Consider the following 20,016-nt stretch of genomic DNA (forward strand, 5'->3'; position numbering starts at 1 on the left):
GTATGAAACGTAAACAATCTGTATCATACTGCTGAGTACACAACGATTGCTGTCTCTCGAACACGCTAGTGGTCACCCATGTTCCAATACCAATGTCGTCTTCAGCACGTGTTTCTAAAAATTGCCCATCCCTTGTGGGGATCGAACCCACGACCTTTGGATTAGAAGTCCAACGCGCTATCCTCTGCGCCAAAGGGACGCTGGGCTAGTGTTTTCTAGCAGTCTAAATAAATCTCTAAGAAATGGCAATTGATACCTGCCTTTCAAGTCTCTGTTCAGTTCACACACACTCATTCGCACTTTTTTACAACACTTGTATATGCATTCTACTTGTTACGCCAACATTCTTATTTTCTGAAGCAATTGGGCTGAAAAAAATCACTATTCATGCAACAGATGGGAAACAGCGCTGTATCGCTCTATTTGTCGTATACATACTTATTCTTACACTTCATGTATCGACAAAGATATTAGACGCAATCATAGCAACACGTCGGTGCTCTGGGGTCGTTATCGTGCGTTGCTTTCAGATGAAAGTGAATTGCAGTCTTCAGAACAGCAGCGAGCCAAGAAGTGGAATACGCTGCACTGGAAATACTGTGCGATCAGTCACACACGTTGGCTCTCAGAGTAGCTGCACTTGTTAATCTCTCATGAACCGCCCTCAGTGGCGTCGTGTCACGGATGTACAGTTACCTGTACGGAGAATTCGGGGCAGCGTGCTTTTACCGCCATTGCAGTACCGAGTGAAGACTCTCTGATCGTCATGCATAGGCCTTTGAAGGTGAGACAACTGGTCTCACAAGAAAAAAACCTGCTAACAAGCACGTTTCGAAAAAGGTATGTGCCCTTTGACATAATATACCATGCAGGATAACAGAATTTCGAGAAATTTACTTGCGTATGAAACGTAAACAATCTGTATCATACTGCTGAGTACACAACGATTGCTGTCTCTCGAACACGCTAGTGGTCACCCATGTTCCAATACCAATGTCGTCTTCAGCACGTGTTTCTAAAAATTGCCCATCCCTTGTGGGGATCGAACCCACGACCTTTGGATTAGAAGTCCAACGCGCTATCCTCTGCGCCAAAGGGACGCTGGGCTAGTGTTTTCTAGCAGTCTAAATAAATCTCTAAGAAATGGCAATTGATACCTGCCTTTCAAGTCTCTGTTCAGTTCACACACACTCATTCGCACTTTTTTACAACACTTGTATATGCATTCTACTTGTTACGCCAACATTCTTATTTTCTGAAGCAATTGGGCTGAAAAAAATCACTATTCATGCAACAGATGGGAAACAGCGCTGTATCGCTCTATTTGTCGTATACATACTTATTCTTACACTTCATGTATCGACAAAGATATTAGACGCAATCATAGCAACACGTCGGTGCTCTGGGGTCGTTATCGTGCGTTGCTTTCAGATGAAAGTGAATTGCAGTCTTCAGAACAGCAGCGAGCCAAGAAGTGGAATACGCTGCACTGGAAATACTGTGCGATCAGTCACACACGTTGGCTCTCAGAGTAGCTGCACTTGTTAATCTCTCATGAACCGCCCTCAGTGGCGTCGTGTCACGGATGTACAGTTACCTGTACGGAGAATTCGGGGCAGCGTGCTTTTACCGCCATTGCAGTACCGAGTGAAGACTCTCTGATCGTCATGCATAGGCCTTTGAAGGTGAGACAACTGGTCTCACAAGAAAAAAACCTGCTAACAGGCACGTTTCGAAAAAGGTATGTGCCCTTTGACATAATATACCATGCAGGATAACAGAATTTCGAGAAATTTACTTGCGTATGAAACGTAAACAATCTGTATCATACTGCTGAGTACACAACGATTGCTGTCTCTCGAACACGCTAGTGGTCACCCATGTTCCAATACCAATGTCGTCTTCAGCACGTGTTTCTAAAAATTGCCCATCCCTTGTGGGGATCGAACCCACGACCTTTGGATTAGAAGTCCAACGCGCTATCCTCTGCACCAAAGGGACGCTGGGCTAGTGTTTTCTAGCAGTCTAAATAAATCTCTAAGAAATGGCAATTGATACCTGCCTTTCAAGTCTCTGTTCAGTTCACACACACTCATTCGCACTTTTTTACAACACTTGTATATGCATTCTACTTGTTACGCCAACATTCTTATTTTCTGAAGCAATTGGGCTGAAAAAAATCACTATTCATGCAACAGATGGGAAACAGCGCTGTATCGCTCTATTTGTCGTATACATACTTATTCTTACACTTCATGTATCGACAAAGATATTAGACGCAATCATAGCAACACGTCGGTGCTCTGGGGTCGTTATCGTGCGTTGCTTTCAGATGAAAGTGAATTGCAGTCTTCAGAACAGCAGCGAGCCAAGAAGTGGAATACGCTGCACTGGAAATACTGTGCGATCAGTCACACACGTTGGCTCTCAGAGTAGCTGCACTTGTTAATCTCTCATGAACCGCCCTCAGTGGCGTCGTGTCACGGATGTACAGTTACCTGTACGGAGAATTCGGGGCAGCGTGCTTTTACCGCCATTGCAGTACCGAGTGAAGACTCTCTGATCGTCATGCATAGGCCTTTGAAGGTGAGACAACTGGTCTCACAAGAAAAAAACCTGCTAACAGGCACGTTTCGAAAAAGGTATGTGCCCTTTGACATAATATACCATGCAGGATAACAGAATTTCGAGAAATTTACTTGCGTATGAAACGTAAACAATCTGTATCATACTGCTGAGTACACAACGATTGCTGTCTCTCGAACACGCTAGTGGTCACCCATGTTCCAATACCAATGTCGTCTTCAGCACGTGTTTCTAAAAATTGCCCATCCCTTGTGGGGATCGAACCCACGACCTTTGGATTAGAAGTCCAACGCGCTATCCTCTGCGCCAAAGGGACGCTGGGCTAGTGTTTTCTAGCAGTCTAAATAAATCTCTAAGAAATGGCAATTGATACCTGCCTTTCAAGTCTCTGTTCAGTTCACACACACTCATTCGCACTTTTTTACAACACTTGTATATGCATTCTACTTGTTACGCCAACATTCTTATTTTCTGAAGCAATTGGGCTGAAAAAAATCACTATTCATGCAACAGATGGGAAACAGCGCTGTATCGCTCTATTTGTCGTATACATACTTATTCTTACACTTCATGTATCGACAAAGATATTAGACGCAATCATAGCAACACGTCGGTGCTCTGGGGTCGTTATCGTGCGTTGCTTTCAGATGAAAGTGAATTGCAGTCTTCAGAACAGCAGCGAGCCAAGAAGTGGAATACGCTGCACTGGAAATACTGTGCGATCAGTCACACACGTTGGCTCTCAGAGTAGCTGCACTTGTTAATCTCTCATGAACCGCCCTCAGTGGCGTCGTGTCACGGATGTACAGTTACCTGTACGGAGAATTCGGGGCAGCGTGCTTTTACCGCCATTGCAGTACCGAGTGAAGACTCTCTGATCGTCATGCATAGGCCTTTGAAGGTGAGACAACTGGTCTCACAAGAAAAAAACCTGCTAACAGGCACGTTTCGAAAAAGGTATGTGCCCTTTGACATAATATACCATGCAGGATAACAGAATTTCGAGAAATTTACTTGCGTATGAAACGTAAACAATCTGTATCATACTGCTGAGTACACAACGATTGCTGTCTCTCGAACACGCTAGTGGTCACCCATGTTCCAATACCAATGTCGTCTTCAGCACGTGTTTCTAAAAATTGCCCATCCCTTGTGGGGATCGAACCCACGACCTTTGGATTAGAAGTCCAACGCGCTATCCTCTGCGCCAAAGGGACGCTGGGCTAGTGTTTTCTAGCAGTCTAAATAAATCTCTAAGAAATGGCAATTGATACCTGCCTTTCAAGTCTCTGTTCAGTTCACACACACTCATTCGCACTTTTTTACAACACTTGTATATGCATTCTACTTGTTACGCCAACATTCTTATTTTCTGAAGCAATTGGGCTGAAAAAAATCACTATTCATGCAACAGATGGGAAACAGCGCTGTATCGCTCTATTTGTCGTATACATACTTATTCTTACACTTCATGTATCGACAAAGATATTAGACGCAATCATAGCAACACGTCGGTGCTCTGGGGTCGTTATCGTGCGTTGCTTTCAGATGAAAGTGAATTGCAGTCTTCAGAACAGCAGCGAGCCAAGAAGTGGAATACGCTGCACTGGAAATACTGTGCGATCAGTCACACACGTTGGCTCTCAGAGTAGCTGCACTTGTTAATCTCTCATGAACCGCCCTCAGTGGCGTCGTGTCACGGATGTACAGTTACCTGTACGGAGAATTCGGGGCAGCGTGCTTTTACCGCCATTGCAGTACCGAGTGAAGACTCTCTGATCGTCATGCATAGGCCTTTGAAGGTGAGACAACTGGTCTCACAAGAAAAAAACCTGCTAACAAGCACGTTTCGAAAAAGGTATGTGCCCTTTGACATAATATACCATGCAGGATAACAGAATTTCGAGAAATTTACTTGCGTATGAAACGTAAACAATCTGTATCATACTGCTGAGTACACAACGATTGCTGTCTCTCGAACACGCTAGTGGTCACCCATGTTCCAATACCAATGTCGTCTTCAGCACGTGTTTCTAAAAATTGCCCATCCCTTGTGGGGATCGAACCCACGACCTTTGGATTAGAAGTCCAACGCGCTATCCTCTGCGCCAAAGGGACGCTGGGCTAGTGTTTTCTAGCAGTCTAAATAAATCTCTAAGAAATGGCAATTGATACCTGCCTTTCAAGTCTCTGTTCAGTTCACACACACTCATTCGCACTTTTTTACAACACTTGTATATGCATTCTACTTGTTACGCCAACATTCTTATTTTCTGAAGCAATTGGGCTGAAAAAAATCACTATTCATGCAACAGATGGGAAACAGCGCTGTATCGCTCTATTTGTCGTATACATACTTATTCTTACACTTCATGTATCGACAAAGATATTAGACGCAATCATAGCAACACGTCGGTGCTCTGGGGTCGTTATCGTGCGTTGCTTTCAGATGAAAGTGAATTGCAGTCTTCAGAACAGCAGCGAGCCAAGAAGTGGAATACGCTGCACTGGAAATACTGTGCGATCAGTCACACACGTTGGCTCTCAGAGTAGCTGCACTTGTTAATCTCTCATGAACCGCCCTCAGTGGCGTCGTGTCACGGATGTACAGTTACCTGTACGGAGAATTCGGGGCAGCGTGCTTTTACCGCCATTGCAGTACCGAGTGAAGACTCTCTGATCGTCATGCATAGGCCTTTGAAGGTGAGACAACTGGTCTCACAAGAAAAAAACCTGCTAACAGGCACGTTTCGAAAAAGGTATGTGCCCTTTGACATAATATACCATGCAGGATAACAGAATTTCGAGAAATTTACTTGCGTATGAAACGTAAACAATCTGTATCATACTGCTGAGTACACAACGATTGCTGTCTCTCGAACACGCTAGTGGTCACCCATGTTCCAATACCAATGTCGTCTTCAGCACGTGTTTCTAAAAATTGCCCATCCCTTGTGGGGATCGAACCCACGACCTTTGGATTAGAAGTCCAACGCGCTATCCTCTGCACCAAAGGGACGCTGGGCTAGTGTTTTCTAGCAGTCTAAATAAATCTCTAAGAAATGGCAATTGATACCTGCCTTTCAAGTCTCTGTTCAGTTCACACACACTCATTCGCACTTTTTTACAACACTTGTATATGCATTCTACTTGTTACGCCAACATTCTTATTTTCTGAAGCAATTGGGCTGAAAAAAATCACTATTCATGCAACAGATGGGAAACAGCGCTGTATCGCTCTATTTGTCGTATACATACTTATTCTTACACTTCATGTATCGACAAAGATATTAGACGCAATCATAGCAACACGTCGGTGCTCTGGGGTCGTTATCGTGCGTTGCTTTCAGATGAAAGTGAATTGCAGTCTTCAGAACAGCAGCGAGCCAAGAAGTGGAATACGCTGCACTGGAAATACTGTGCGATCAGTCACACACGTTGGCTCTCAGAGTAGCTGCACTTGTTAATCTCTCATGAACCGCCCTCAGTGGCGTCGTGTCACGGATGTACAGTTACCTGTACGGAGAATTCGGGGCAGCGTGCTTTTACCGCCATTGCAGTACCGAGTGAAGACTCTCTGATCGTCATGCATAGGCCTTTGAAGGTGAGACAACTGGTCTCACAAGAAAAAAACCTGCTAACAGGCACGTTTCGAAAAAGGTATGTGCCCTTTGACATAATATACCATGCAGGATAACAGAATTTCGAGAAATTTACTTGCGTATGAAACGTAAACAATCTGTATCATACTGCTGAGTACACAACGATTGCTGTCTCTCGAACACGCTAGTGGTCACCCATGTTCCAATACCAATGTCGTCTTCAGCACGTGTTTCTAAAAATTGCCCATCCCTTGTGGGGATCGAACCCACGACCTTTGGATTAGAAGTCCAACGCGCTATCCTCTGCGCCAAAGGGACGCTGGGCTAGTGTTTTCTAGCAGTCTAAATAAATCTCTAAGAAATGGCAATTGATACCTGCCTTTCAAGTCTCTGTTCAGTTCACACACACTCATTCGCACTTTTTTACAACACTTGTATATGCATTCTACTTGTTACGCCAACATTCTTATTTTCTGAAGCAATTGGGCTGAAAAAAATCACTATTCATGCAACAGATGGGAAACAGCGCTGTATCGCTCTATTTGTCGTATACATACTTATTCTTACACTTCATGTATCGACAAAGATATTAGACGCAATCATAGCAACACGTCGGTGCTCTGGGGTCGTTATCGTGCGTTGCTTTCAGATGAAAGTGAATTGCAGTCTTCAGAACAGCAGCGAGCCAAGAAGTGGAATACGCTGCACTGGAAATACTGTGCGATCAGTCACACACGTTGGCTCTCAGAGTAGCTGCACTTGTTAATCTCTCATGAACCGCCCTCAGTGGCGTCGTGTCACGGATGTACAGTTACCTGTACGGAGAATTCGGGGCAGCGTGCTTTTACCGCCATTGCAGTACCGAGTGAAGACTCTCTGATCGTCATGCATAGGCCTTTGAAGGTGAGACAACTGGTCTCACAAGAAAAAAACCTGCTAACAAGCACGTTTCGAAAAAGGTATGTGCCCTTTGACATAATATACCATGCAGGATAACAGAATTTCGAGAAATTTACTTGCGTATGAAACGTAAACAATCTGTATCATACTGCTGAGTACACAACGATTGCTGTCTCTCGAACACGCTAGTGGTCACCCATGTTCCAATACCAATGTCGTCTTCAGCACGTGTTTCTAAAAATTGCCCATCCCTTGTGGGGATCGAACCCACGACCTTTGGATTAGAAGTCCAACGCGCTATCCTCTGCGCCAAAGGGACGCTGGGCTAGTGTTTTCTAGCAGTCTAAATAAATCTCTAAGAAATGGCAATTGATACCTGCCTTTCAAGTCTCTGTTCAGTTCACACACACTCATTCGCACTTTTTTACAACACTTGTATATGCATTCTACTTGTTACGCCAACATTCTTATTTTCTGAAGCAATTGGGCTGAAAAAAATCACTATTCATGCAACAGATGGGAAACAGCGCTGTATCGCTCTATTTGTCGTATACATACTTATTCTTACACTTCATGTATCGACAAAGATATTAGACGCAATCATAGCAACACGTCGGTGCTCTGGGGTCGTTATCGTGCGTTGCTTTCAGATGAAAGTGAATTGCAGTCTTCAGAACAGCAGCGAGCCAAGAAGTGGAATACGCTGCACTGGAAATACTGTGCGATCAGTCACACACGTTGGCTCTCAGAGTAGCTGCACTTGTTAATCTCTCATGAACCGCCCTCAGTGGCGTCGTGTCACGGATGTACAGTTACCTGTACGGAGAATTCGGGGCAGCGTGCTTTTACCGCCATTGCAGTACCGAGTGAAGACTCTCTGATCGTCATGCATAGGCCTTTGAAGGTGAGACAACTGGTCTCACAAGAAAAAAACCTGCTAACAGGCACGTTTCGAAAAAGGTATGTGCCCTTTGACATAATATACCATGCAGGATAACAGAATTTCGAGAAATTTACTTGCGTATGAAACGTAAACAATCTGTATCATACTGCTGAGTACACAACGATTGCTGTCTCTCGAACACGCTAGTGGTCACCCATGTTCCAATACCAATGTCGTCTTCAGCACGTGTTTCTAAAAATTGCCCATCCCTTGTGGGGATCGAACCCACGACCTTTGGATTAGAAGTCCAACGCGCTATCCTCTGCGCCAAAGGGACGCTGGGCTAGTGTTTTCTAGCAGTCTAAATAAATCTCTAAGAAATGGCAATTGATACCTGCCTTTCAAGTCTCTGTTCAGTTCACACACACTCATTCGCACTTTTTTACAACACTTGTATATGCATTCTACTTGTTACGCCAACATTCTTATTTTCTGAAGCAATTGGGCTGAAAAAAATCACTATTCATGCAACAGATGGGAAACAGCGCTGTATCGCTCTATTTGTCGTATACATACTTATTCTTACACTTCATGTATCGACAAAGATATTAGACGCAATCATAGCAACACGTCGGTGCTCTGGGGTCGTTATCGTGCGTTGCTTTCAGATGAAAGTGAATTGCAGTCTTCAGAACAGCAGCGAGCCAAGAAGTGGAATACGCTGCACTGGAAATACTGTGCGATCAGTCACACACGTTGGCTCTCAGAGTAGCTGCACTTGTTAATCTCTCATGAACCGCCCTCAGTGGCGTCGTGTCACGGATGTACAGTTACCTGTACGGAGAATTCGGGGCAGCGTGCTTTTACCGCCATTGCAGTACCGAGTGAAGACTCTCTGATCGTCATGCATAGGCCTTTGAAGGTGAGACAACTGGTCTCACAAGAAAAAAACCTGCTAACAGGCACGTTTCGAAAAAGGTATGTGCCCTTTGACATAATATACCATGCAGGATAACAGAATTTCGAGAAATTTACTTGCGTATGAAACGTAAACAATCTGTATCATACTGCTGAGTACACAACGATTGCTGTCTCTCGAACACGCTAGTGGTCACCCATGTTCCAATACCAATGTCGTCTTCAGCACGTGTTTCTAAAAATTGCCCATCCCTTGTGGGGATCGAACCCACGACCTTTGGATTAGAAGTCCAACGCGCTATCCTCTGCGCCAAAGGGACGCTGGGCTAGTGTTTTCTAGCAGTCTAAATAAATCTCTAAGAAATGGCAATTGATACCTGCCTTTCAAGTCTCTGTTCAGTTCACACACACTCATTCGCACTTTTTTACAACACTTGTATATGCATTCTATTTGTTACGCCAACATTCTTATTTTCTGAAGCAATTGGGCTGAAAAAAATCACTATTCATGCAACAGATGGGAAACAGCGCTGTATCGCTCTATTTGTCGTATACATACTTATTCTTACACTTCATGTATCGACAAAGATATTAGACGCAATCATAGCAACACGTCGGTGCTCTGGGGTCGTTATCGTGCGTTGCTTTCAGATGAAAGTGAATTGCAGTCTTCAGAACAGCAGCGAGCCAAGAAGTGGAATACGCTGCACTGGAAATACTGTGCGATCAGTCACACACGTTGGCTGTCAGAGTAGCTGCACTTGTTAATCTCTCATGAACCGCCCTCAGTGGCGTCGTGTCACGAATGTAGTACTGTGCTCTTATCCGTGTTTTTCGCATGTTGTTTCTCGAGGTTGAATTGAGGCATTCGTTTCTAATAAACTGTGAGTTTTTACAGCGCGAGCGTAGCGCGAAGTCGCGCAAAGTCGTATGATGAGGTGCCTAATGTGTCATGCAGCATGATAGCTGAATCTGAAATTAGAGCGTGTCGCCACGCTTGTTTTTCCAATGACTGCACCCGAGTGCTTCTTGCAAGTGCCACGTTTGTGTGGCTCCTATTTGATCATTAGGCGCTCATCCTTGCCGCTGTCCACGATGGCCGAGCTGCAGGGTAAGTGGTGGGTATGACCCACTTTCTACGAAATTGTTCATAGATAGGTGGGAGGAAAATCTTGAAATTAACCTAAAACGGGTGGAAAGACGGCGGGCAGAGCGAGCCGCGACGTTCTACTTTCGATTCAACTAATGTAAATTCCTAGTGGCTAGGGTCTCCCGACTGGTAGATCGCTCACCTGGTGCAAGTCTTTTGAGTCGACACCTCTTCGGCGGCTTGCATGTAGATGGGGACGAGATTATCAAGATAGAGACAACACAACACCCAGTTCCTGAGCGGAGAAAATCTCCGACCCAGCCGGGAATCAATCCCGGGACCCTGTTCCAAGTAATACCACTACGATAGTGTTCAAGTTTTGGAGAAATCTGGGAGGCACAGCAAGTACTACGTTTTCTTCTCCATTTCGAGATATAATGCCTTTGCTTTTACTTCATTCATATGAAAAAACTTGAATAAACTGCCATCTGGCATTCAGATCCTAATGGTTTTATTCGTCAATCTGTGAGTGTGTAAATTTAATGCGTTTGTGAGTGCAAGACTAACTGTTTGGAAAGCAACCATTTATTCGGAAAAAGTACGTATTCCGATGCAGGGGCTGAGAAATGTGTACCACCACGAGCAGTTTGGTGTCAGTAACAAATACAACACAAAAATGTGTTGGAGTATCAACGGAAGTACCGTTCATAAGCGACAAAAAATATTTTTTCCGAAAAGTTGGGGAACTGTACTTTTTACTTCTTTCATTGTGATTAATATTGAAGAATATATACTGCTTTTGATCGATAAGCAGTTGAAAGAAAGGATCAAGGTTTTCGATTACTAGTTATTTCAGAATGAAAAGTAATCACGCGAGGAGAGATGCTCGTGAAAGAACGAGAGGAACGTAAATATTAAATTCAGCAATGTAGTTCAGTAACTTATCCTTCTCCGTACTCATAATATTTACACCCAAATATATCTGATAATAAAGTACACTGTACTGTGGCTTTCTCCACCAGACATCTCGGTGCCTAAAGTATCAGCAACCAAACTGACAGCCTGCAGCCGCGGTTGCCCTTACCGCCCTTTGGTTGTGGCATTCCAGCACTAAGCGAAGCGCTAGTTTTCCAGGTGCCTGCCTGCCTGTCTGCCTGCCTGCCCGCCTGCCTGCCAGCCAGCCAGCCAGCCAGCCAGCCAGCCAGCCAGCCAGCCAGCCCCTTCGGTTGTGCCATTCCAGCACTAATCGAAGCACTAGTTTTCCATGTGCCTGCCTGCCTGCCTGCCTGCCAGGCCCCTGCCCCGACCCTCGTAATGACCCTCCCCCGAAGTATATCCATGACTATCCCCGTGCCAACTGGAATGCCTACCGGGATACCCTCTACACCCAGGTCGATAACCAGCCCTTCACCTACCGCCACTCTGAAGATGTAACCCATGCCGCCTCCTTTCTCCAGCAGACATTGTCTGAGGCCTTGGAGGCCCACGTCTCTACTGTCGCCATCCACCCCCACCGTCCTACCTTACCCCCACAGGCCGTCCTCTTCCTCTGTGAATCCCATCATCTCTACGGTGCCTTCCTCCACACGTGTGACCCGGACACACTACGACGCCACTGGCAATTCCAGCGACACATTCGTAATTTGCTCACGGCCAAGAAACGTCAGAACTGGCGACAGACATGCACCCATTTGAATGCTACCCTACCTATCAACTCGTCCAAGTTCTGGTCAGCCTTCCGTCGCCTTACCGGAACTAAACCCTCACCCTACTATCCTCTCCTCCATAATGATCACCCATTCCCTGACACCCTTAGTAAGGCCAATCACTTTGCCTCCTACCTCTCCGATGTATTTTCCATCCCCAACGATCCCCAGTTCGATTACTCCCTCTTCCCGGATGTCTGCGATCGAACTGACACCTCTGTCCCTCCCCTAGCGCCTGGTTTCCAGTACTTGGACAACATTGCACACACAGAACTCAATGCCCCTATCACTACACAGGATCTCATAGCTACACTCCGCACCAAACGCAACACCGCTCCTGGTCACGATCGTGTCACCTACCGACACGTTCGTGAAGCTCCTGTCTCTTTCCTCTCCACCCTGGCCAGGCTCTACAATGTAGTCCTGTCCACCGGTTACTACCTCCACCTGTGGAAAACCTCACGTATCCTGATGTTCCTTAAACCTGGTAAACCGCCATCCGCCGTCTCCTCCTACCGTCCCATCAGCCTTACCTCGGTCTTCAGCAAGGTCCTGGAATCTATCCTTACCTGCCGCATCCACCAGCATCTCTGCCAGCACCGCCTCCTTCCAATCACCCAGTGTGGCTTTCGGCCATCCTTCTTTTCCGACGACCTTCTCCTTCACCTCACTCATCTCCTTTCTGAACAGCTTAATTCCCATCGCTCTGACATCTTCCTCTCCCTAGACCTCGAACGTGCTTATGATCGCACATGGCATTCTGGTCTCCTCTTAAAACTCCAAACCTTCGCCCTACCCATTAATTACCTCCGTCTGATCGGCTCCTTTCTCTTCCGCCGTCCTTCCTACATCACCATCCATAACAAAGATTCCTACACCTTTTTTCCCTCCGCCGGTGTGCCCCAAGGCTCCCCCCCTCTCCCCCCTTCTGTACCTTTTGTATTCGGCGGACATGCCGCCGCCGTCACCCCCGTCCACCTTCTCCAGTTTGCCGATATCACCGCCTTCCTTGACCTTGCCCCCACCCTGCAGCGCTCCCAACACCTTCTCCAATCCAATCTTGACCGGTTCACCGCTTGGTGCAACCAGTGGTTGCTCAAGGTCAATCCCTCCAAAACCCAGGCGATCATTGTAGGCAAAACCACTCCTTCCTTCCACCTCCTTGATTTCTATCTCACCGTCTATGGCCATCCTATCGCCCTCTCCCACACCCTCAAGTACCTTGGCGTCACCCTCGACCGTCGACTCTCCTGGACCCCACATCTCCGGACAATCCAAACCAAGGCACGCTTCCGTCTCCATCTCCTCATGCTCCTTTCCGGTCGTACGTGGGGTCTGGACCCCTCCACCATACTCCACACCTATAAATCCCTCATCCGCCCTACCCTTTGTTACGCCCATCCAGCCTGGATCTCCGCCCCTGCTACCTCATACAAATCCCTCCAAATCCTTGAACGCCATGCTCTCCGCCTCGCCTATCGCATCCGTCTCCCCTCCCCCATGCGGATCCCGTACGATCTCATTCCATTCCCCCACCTCCTCCTTTTCCTTGAGAGGATACAGATCCTGTACACCTCCCGCAAACTCGATCCTCCTCACCTGCTTGTCTCGCCCGCTGCCGCGCCTGTATTCCCACGTCCCACCCGGTCTCCATCTCTCTAACCTCCTTACCCTCTCCCAAGGTGGCTTCTGCCAGCTCCCCCTAACTGATGATGTCCTCCTTCACTCCATATACCCCTCCTACCAACTTTGATCCTCCTTTCATGTTCCTGTCTCTGTTCCTTTGGGCACCCTCCCTCCCTCATCCCTTTCTCCCCACTCTTCCCCCGGGCTTCCCCTCCCCCGTCCCTCTACTCCTCCTCCCATCTCCTCAGCCGTTGGCGTTTTTGTTCTCCCCTCTCCACCCCCCCCCCCCAACCCCCGCCCTTCTTCCCCTCTTGGCAGGTCCCCGGACTCGCACACGCTACGTGCACTTTCGAGCGCCGGAGATCATCGCCATCAGTGTCTCGTGTGTGCCGTCGTGTTTAGTGTTCAGTGTTCACCGACGCACTCCATCGTTCACCTGTGCCATCGCCGTCTTCCTTGTTTGTGCATTGTGTCAACAGTTTCAAGTGTGGACTATCGTCGAGTGTGAACGGCTCCATGTTTGCCTTTCTTGCCCACCGTTCTGTAACCTATGTGATCTTTCTGTTTTTTTCTCATTTTGTATCCTATGGCTGAAGAGCAGCATAGAACGCTGCTGACAGCCTGCCTGTTGGACAGGTTTTAAAATGACAATAAAGAAAAAAAAACACACATCGGCAGTTCATCGAGTTCAGCAGGCATGGGTAGCTGCCGCTCCGGCAGTCCGGCTTAGATCTTTTCGCTGAACTCTGAATTAGGCTTGGTATATCGGAGAAGTCTCTGGCGGAGACTAGTAGGAAATTATTTCAATTGTTTTATATATTATTCTTGTATTTAGTTGTGATTCGAAGACGGATCATTGTTTTGTGTTGGTGTTATACTTGGAGAATTTGTTTTGGTTAACTGAACAGTCCAATAAATTGTTTTCGGATTTGTTCGTTAGTTTCTTCTACTTCTGAGACATATCACACTGTCGTGACATGTCATGGGCTAGCGATATGTCCGTATACAGGGTGGTCCATTGATAGGGACCGGGCCAAATATCTCACGAAATGAGCGTAAACGAAAAAACTACAAAGAACTAAACTCGCCTAGCTTGAAGGGGGAAACCACAAGGCGCTATGGTTGGCCCGCTAGATGGCGCTGCCATAGGTCAAACGGATATCAACTGCGTTTTTAAAAAATAGGAATCCTCATTTTTATTACATATTCGTGAAGTACGTTAGAAAATATGAATGTTTTAGTCGGACAACTTTTTTCGCTTTGTGATAGATGGCGCTGTAATAGTCACAAAGTATAAGTACGTGGTATCGCGTAACATTCCGCCACTGCGGACGGTATTTGCTTCGTGATACATTACCCGTGTTAAAATGGACCTTTTACCAATTGCGGAAAAGGTCGATATCGTGTTGATCGTCGATATCGTGTTGATCTATGGCTATTGTGATCAAAACGCACAACGAGCGTGTGCTATGTATGCTATGTATCCTGGACGACATCATGCAAGTGTCCAGACTGTTCGCCGGATAGTTCCGTAATTTAAGGAAACAGGAAGGATACAGCCACATGTGAAACGTCAATCACGACTTGCAACAAATGATGATGCCCAATTAGGTGTTTTAGCTGCTGTCGCGGCTAATCCGCTCAGCAATAGCAGACAAACTGCACGAGAATCGGGAATCTCAAAAACGTCAGTGTTGATAATGCTACATCAACATCGGTTGCACCCGCACCATACTTCTATGCACCAGGACTTGCATGGCGACGACTTTGAACGTCATGTACGGTTCTGACACTTGGCCAAGAGAAATTATAGCACAGATTTTTGCACGCATTCTATTTAGCTACGAAGCGTCATTCACCAAAAGCGGTAACGTAAACCGGCATAATATGCACTATTGGGCAGCGGAAAATCCTTGATGGCTTCGACAGGTGGAACATCGGCGACCTTGGCGGGTTAATATATGGTGCGGCATTATGGGAGGATGGATAATTGGCCCCCATTTTATCGATGGCAATCTAAATGTTGCAACGTATGCTGATTTCCTACGTAATGTTGTACCGATGTTACTACAAGATGTTTCACTGCATGACAGAAGGACGATGTACTTCCAACATGGTGGATGTCTGGCACATATCTCGCGTGCGGTTGAAGTGGTATTGAATTGCATATTTCATGACAGCTGGATTGGTCGTCGAAGCAATATACCGTGGCTCGCACGTTCACCGGATCTGACGTCCCCGGATTTCTTTCTGTGGGGAGAGAGTTGTATGATAATTGCTATCGTGATCCACCGACAGCGCCTGACAAGATGCGTCACAGCATTGTCAATCCATGTGCCAACATAATTGAAGGCGAACTACTCGCTTTTGAGAGGAATGTCGTTACATGTATTGCCGGCCAGGGTGGCCGAGTGCTTCTAGGCCCAACAGTCTGGAACCGCGTGATCACTACGATCGCAGGTTCGAATCCTGCCTCGGGCATGGATGTAAGTGATGTCCTTAGGTTAGTTAGGTTTAAAGTAGTTCTTAGTTCTAGGGGACTGATGACCTCAGAAGTTAAGTCCAATAGTGCTCAGAGCCATTTTGAGCCGTTACACGTATTGCCAAATCCCTTGAGATTGACGGAAATCATTTTGGTAATTTATTGTATTAATGTGGTATTTACAGGTAATCACACTGTAACAGCATGCCTTCCCAAAATGATAAGTTCACAAATGCACATGTATAACATTGGAATAACCGAAACAAAATGTTCAAACGTACCTACGTTCTGTATTTTTATTTAAATAACCTCCCTATTACCAACTGTACGTCTAAAATTGTAAGCCATGCGTTTGTGACTATTACAGTGCTATCTGTCACAAACGAAGAAAGTGGGCCAACTAAAACATTCATATTTCTTTACGTACTACACGAATATGTAATAAAGAATGGGGGTTCCTATTTTTTTAAAACGCAGTTGATATCCGTTTGAGCTATGGCAGCGTCATGTAGCGTGCCAACCATAGCGCCATCTGGTTTCCCCCTTCAAGCTAGACAAACTTCGTCTTTGTAGTTTTTTCGTTTGACGCTTATTTCGTGAGATATTTGGCCCGGTCACGATCAATGGACTACCCTGTACAGACGCCGGTAGTATCGCGTACACAAGGCATAAAAAACTGAGCATTTGCGAGTGGTCACTTATACTGACAGAAGAAACCCCCCCCTCGCACCTCCCTCAGATGTAATGGCAGCTGTGTGGATAGCATGATGAAACCTGAACATAGATCAAGCATGAAAACAAGGTGTACTTGAACTGTGAAAAAAGAAGCAAAATAGAAACAGATCCAAGCTCAAGATGTGCAAAGTCGAGCGACTGCACTGTCGTTGTGTGTTCGTGGTGTTGGACAGGAAATCGGCACGTCCGTGTTCAGACCTCCATTGTGCCCTTACTTTTTCACAAATTTATGAGCTCTTCGAAAAAATGGTTCAAATGGCTCTGAGCACTATGGGACTCAACATCTTAGGTCATAAGTCCCCTAAAACTTAGAACTACCTAAACCTAACTAACCTAAGGACATCACACACACCCATGCCCGAGGCAGGATTCGAACCTGCGACTGTAGCAGTCCCGCGGTTCCGGATTGCAGCGCCAGAACCGCAAGGCTACCGTGGCCGGCTATGAGCTCTTCGTTCGGTCACTGATACGTCCGTTCGCCTTCTGTACTCTTGGCAGTTACCATACTATACGTTGGAGGAGGAGGAGGGGGAGATTAGTGTTTATCGTCCCGCCGACAACGAGGTCATTAGAGACGGAACACCATCTCGGATTAGCGAAGGATGGGGAAGGAGATCGGCCGTGCCCTTTCAAAAGAACCATCCCAACATTTGCCTGAAGTGACCTAGGGTAATCACAGATAACCTAAACCAGGATTGCCAAACGAGGGACTGAACCGTCGTCCTCCCGAATGCGAGACCAGTGTGCTAAACACTTCGCCACCTCGCTCGGTACTATACATTGGTTATGGAATGAGTTTCGTGGTAAGAATATGCACTACTGGCCATTAAAATTGCTACACTAAGAATAAATGCAGATGATAAACAAGTATTCGTTGGACAAATATATTATACTAGGAGTGACATGTGATTACATTTTCACGCAATTTGGGTGCATAGACGCTGCGAAATCAGTACCCAGAGCAACCACCTCTGGCCGTAATAGAGGACTTGATACCCCTGAGTATTGAGTCAAACAGAGCTTGGATGGCGTGTACAGGTACAGCTGCCCATGCAGCTTCAACACGATGCCACAGTTCATCAAGAGTAGTGACTGGCATACTGTGACGAGCCAGTTGCTCGGCCACCATTGACCAGACGTTTTCAATTGGTGAAAGATCTGGATAATGTGCTGGTCAGGGCAGCAGTCGGACATTTTCTGTGTCCAAAAACGCCCGCACAGAACCTGCAACATGCGGTCGTGCATTATCCTGCTGAAATGTCGGGTTTCACAGGGATCGAATGAAGGGTAGAGCCACGGGTCGTAACATATCTGAAATGTAGCGTCCACTGTTCAAAGTGCCGTCAATGCCAAGAAGAGGTGACCGAGACGTGTAACCAATGGCACCCCATACCATCACGCAGGGTGATACGCCAGTATGGAGATGACGAATACACGCTTCCAATGTGCGTTCACCGCGGATGCGACCATCATGATGCTGTAAGCAGAACTTGGATTCATCCGAAAAAATGACGTTTTACGATTCGTTCACCCTGGTCCGTCGTTGAGTACATCATCGAATGTACTCCTGTCTGTGATGCAGCTTCAAGGGTAACCGCAGCCATGGTTTCCTACCTGATAGTGCATGCTGCTGCGAACGTCGTCGAACTGTTCGTGCAGCTGGTTGTTGTCTTGCAAACGTCCCCGTCTGTTATCTCAGGGATCGAGACGTGGCTGCACGATCCGTAATAGCCATGCGGATAAGATGCATGTCATGTAGACTGCTAGTGATACGAGGTTGTTGGGATCCAGCACGGTGTTCCGTATTACCCTCCTGAACCCACCGATTCCATATTCTGCTAACAACCATTGGATCTCGACCAACGCGAGCAGCAATGTCGCGATACGATAAACCGCAATCGCAATAGGCTACAATCCGACCTTTATCAAAGTCGGAAACGTGAAGGTACGTAGTTCTCCTCCTTACACGAGGCATCACAACAACGTTTCACCATGCAACGCCGGTCAACTGCTGTTTGTGTATGTGAAACCGGTTGGAAAATTTCATGTTACCACGTTGTAGGTGTCGCCACCGTCGCCAATCTTGTATGAGTGCTATGAAAAGCTAATCATTTGTATATCACAGCATCTTCTTCCTGTCGGGTTAATTTCGCGTCTGTAGCACGTCATCTGCGTGGTGTAGCAATTTTAATGCGGTTACCCTTGACACTGCATCACAGACAGGAGCGACTGGGATGGTGTACTCAACGACGAACTTAGGTGCACGAATGGCAAAACGTCATTCTTTCGGATGAATTCAGGTTCTGTTTACAGCATCATGATAGTCGCATCCGTGTTTGGTGACATCGCGGTGAGCGCATATTGGAAGCGTGTACATTCGTCATCGCCATACTGGCGTATCACCTGGCGTGATGGTATGAGGTGCCATTGGTTACATGTCTCGGTCACCTCTTGTTCGCATTGACGCCACTTTGAACAATGGACTTTACATTTCAGATGTGTTACGGCTCGTGGCTCTACGCTTCATTCGATCCCAGCAAAACCCTACATTTCAGCAGGATAATGCACGAGCGCATGTTGCATGTCCTGCACAGGCCTTTCTGGTTACAGAAAATGTTCAACTGCTGCCCTGGCCAGAACATTATCCAGATCTTTCACCAATTGAAAACGTCTGGTCAATTGTGGTCGGACAACTGTCTCGTCACAATACGCCAGTCACTACTCTTGATGAACTATGGTATCGTATTGAAGCTGCATGGGCAGCTGTACCTGTACACGCCATCCAAGCTCTGTTTGACTCAATGCCCAGGCGTATCAAGGCCGTTATTAGTGCCAGACGTGGTTGTTCTGGGTATTGATTTCTCAGGATCTATGCACCCAAATTGCGTGAAAATGTAATCACATGTCAGCTCTAGTATAATATATTTGTCCAATGAATACCCGTTTATCATCTGCATTTCTTCTTGGTGTAGCAATGTTAATGGCCAGTATATTAGGAGGTGTCCCATAACTTTAGTCACCTTGGTGTAAAAGTTCTCTACTCACTCAATTCCGATAATGTCGCCCTTTATATTGTTACTACGAAGTTCTCGCGAAGGAGGTTTTCAGTCCTATATATAACTTCAGCTTTTTGAAACAACAACATCAAATAGTGCACTAAGGTGCCTGAGTTTTCAATAAAACTTTTTTTTGTAACATTTTGTTTGCGGACATCAGGCATATGAACTCACTGTCAGATTTGAACTTGAGTGACAGATGATCTGCACAGTCGCATGTCGGATTAAACCGGGTAGTGTAATTTCGTGTCCCTGCTGAATCCAAAGCATCGTACTTAAACTCTAGTATATTATTTCAAAGCTTCACAAACACCAAATCGCTGACTGTCATACCTTTCGTTTGTCTTCACAACAGCTTACGCGTGTCCTGGTCTGTTACATCGGCCATTGTACAAATTAATATATCTTGAAAACCAAATACTTTGCCAGTTC

The 20,016-nt window shown here is 46.2% G+C and overlaps 11 non-coding genes across 11 annotated transcripts; all 11 read right to left on the reverse strand.

Moving 5' to 3' along the window:
* Positions 1-126: 126 nt before the first annotated feature.
* Positions 127-199, reverse strand: Trnar-ucu (transfer RNA arginine (anticodon UCU)). The gene has a single exon. It is a non-coding gene; the product is annotated as a tRNA-Arg (tRNA).
* An 828-nt stretch (positions 200-1,027) lies between these two features.
* Positions 1,028-1,100, reverse strand: Trnar-ucu (transfer RNA arginine (anticodon UCU)). Its single transcript has one exon. It is a non-coding gene; the product is annotated as a tRNA-Arg (tRNA).
* An 828-nt stretch (positions 1,101-1,928) lies between these two features.
* On the reverse strand, positions 1,929-2,001 carry Trnar-ucu (transfer RNA arginine (anticodon UCU)). The gene has a single exon. It is a non-coding gene; the product is annotated as a tRNA-Arg (tRNA).
* An 828-nt stretch (positions 2,002-2,829) lies between these two features.
* On the reverse strand, positions 2,830-2,902 carry Trnar-ucu (transfer RNA arginine (anticodon UCU)). Its single transcript has one exon. It is a non-coding gene; the product is annotated as a tRNA-Arg (tRNA).
* Positions 2,903-3,730: 828 nt separating this feature from the next.
* Trnar-ucu (transfer RNA arginine (anticodon UCU)) lies at positions 3,731-3,803 on the reverse strand. The gene has a single exon. It is a non-coding gene; the product is annotated as a tRNA-Arg (tRNA).
* An 828-nt stretch (positions 3,804-4,631) lies between these two features.
* Trnar-ucu (transfer RNA arginine (anticodon UCU)) lies at positions 4,632-4,704 on the reverse strand. The gene has a single exon. It is a non-coding gene; the product is annotated as a tRNA-Arg (tRNA).
* An 828-nt stretch (positions 4,705-5,532) lies between these two features.
* Positions 5,533-5,605, reverse strand: Trnar-ucu (transfer RNA arginine (anticodon UCU)). Its single transcript has one exon. It is a non-coding gene; the product is annotated as a tRNA-Arg (tRNA).
* Positions 5,606-6,433: 828 nt separating this feature from the next.
* Positions 6,434-6,506, reverse strand: Trnar-ucu (transfer RNA arginine (anticodon UCU)). The gene has a single exon. It is a non-coding gene; the product is annotated as a tRNA-Arg (tRNA).
* An 828-nt stretch (positions 6,507-7,334) lies between these two features.
* On the reverse strand, positions 7,335-7,407 carry Trnar-ucu (transfer RNA arginine (anticodon UCU)). Its single transcript has one exon. It is a non-coding gene; the product is annotated as a tRNA-Arg (tRNA).
* Positions 7,408-8,235: 828 nt separating this feature from the next.
* Trnar-ucu (transfer RNA arginine (anticodon UCU)) lies at positions 8,236-8,308 on the reverse strand. The gene has a single exon. It is a non-coding gene; the product is annotated as a tRNA-Arg (tRNA).
* Positions 8,309-9,136: 828 nt separating this feature from the next.
* On the reverse strand, positions 9,137-9,209 carry Trnar-ucu (transfer RNA arginine (anticodon UCU)). The gene has a single exon. It is a non-coding gene; the product is annotated as a tRNA-Arg (tRNA).
* Between the last annotated feature and the right edge of the window lie 10,807 nt (positions 9,210-20,016).

This window comes from Schistocerca gregaria, chromosome 1, assembly GCF_023897955.1.
Source record: "Schistocerca gregaria isolate iqSchGreg1 chromosome 1, iqSchGreg1.2, whole genome shotgun sequence".
NCBI classification, from domain to species: Eukaryota; Metazoa; Arthropoda; class Insecta; order Orthoptera; family Acrididae; genus Schistocerca; species Schistocerca gregaria.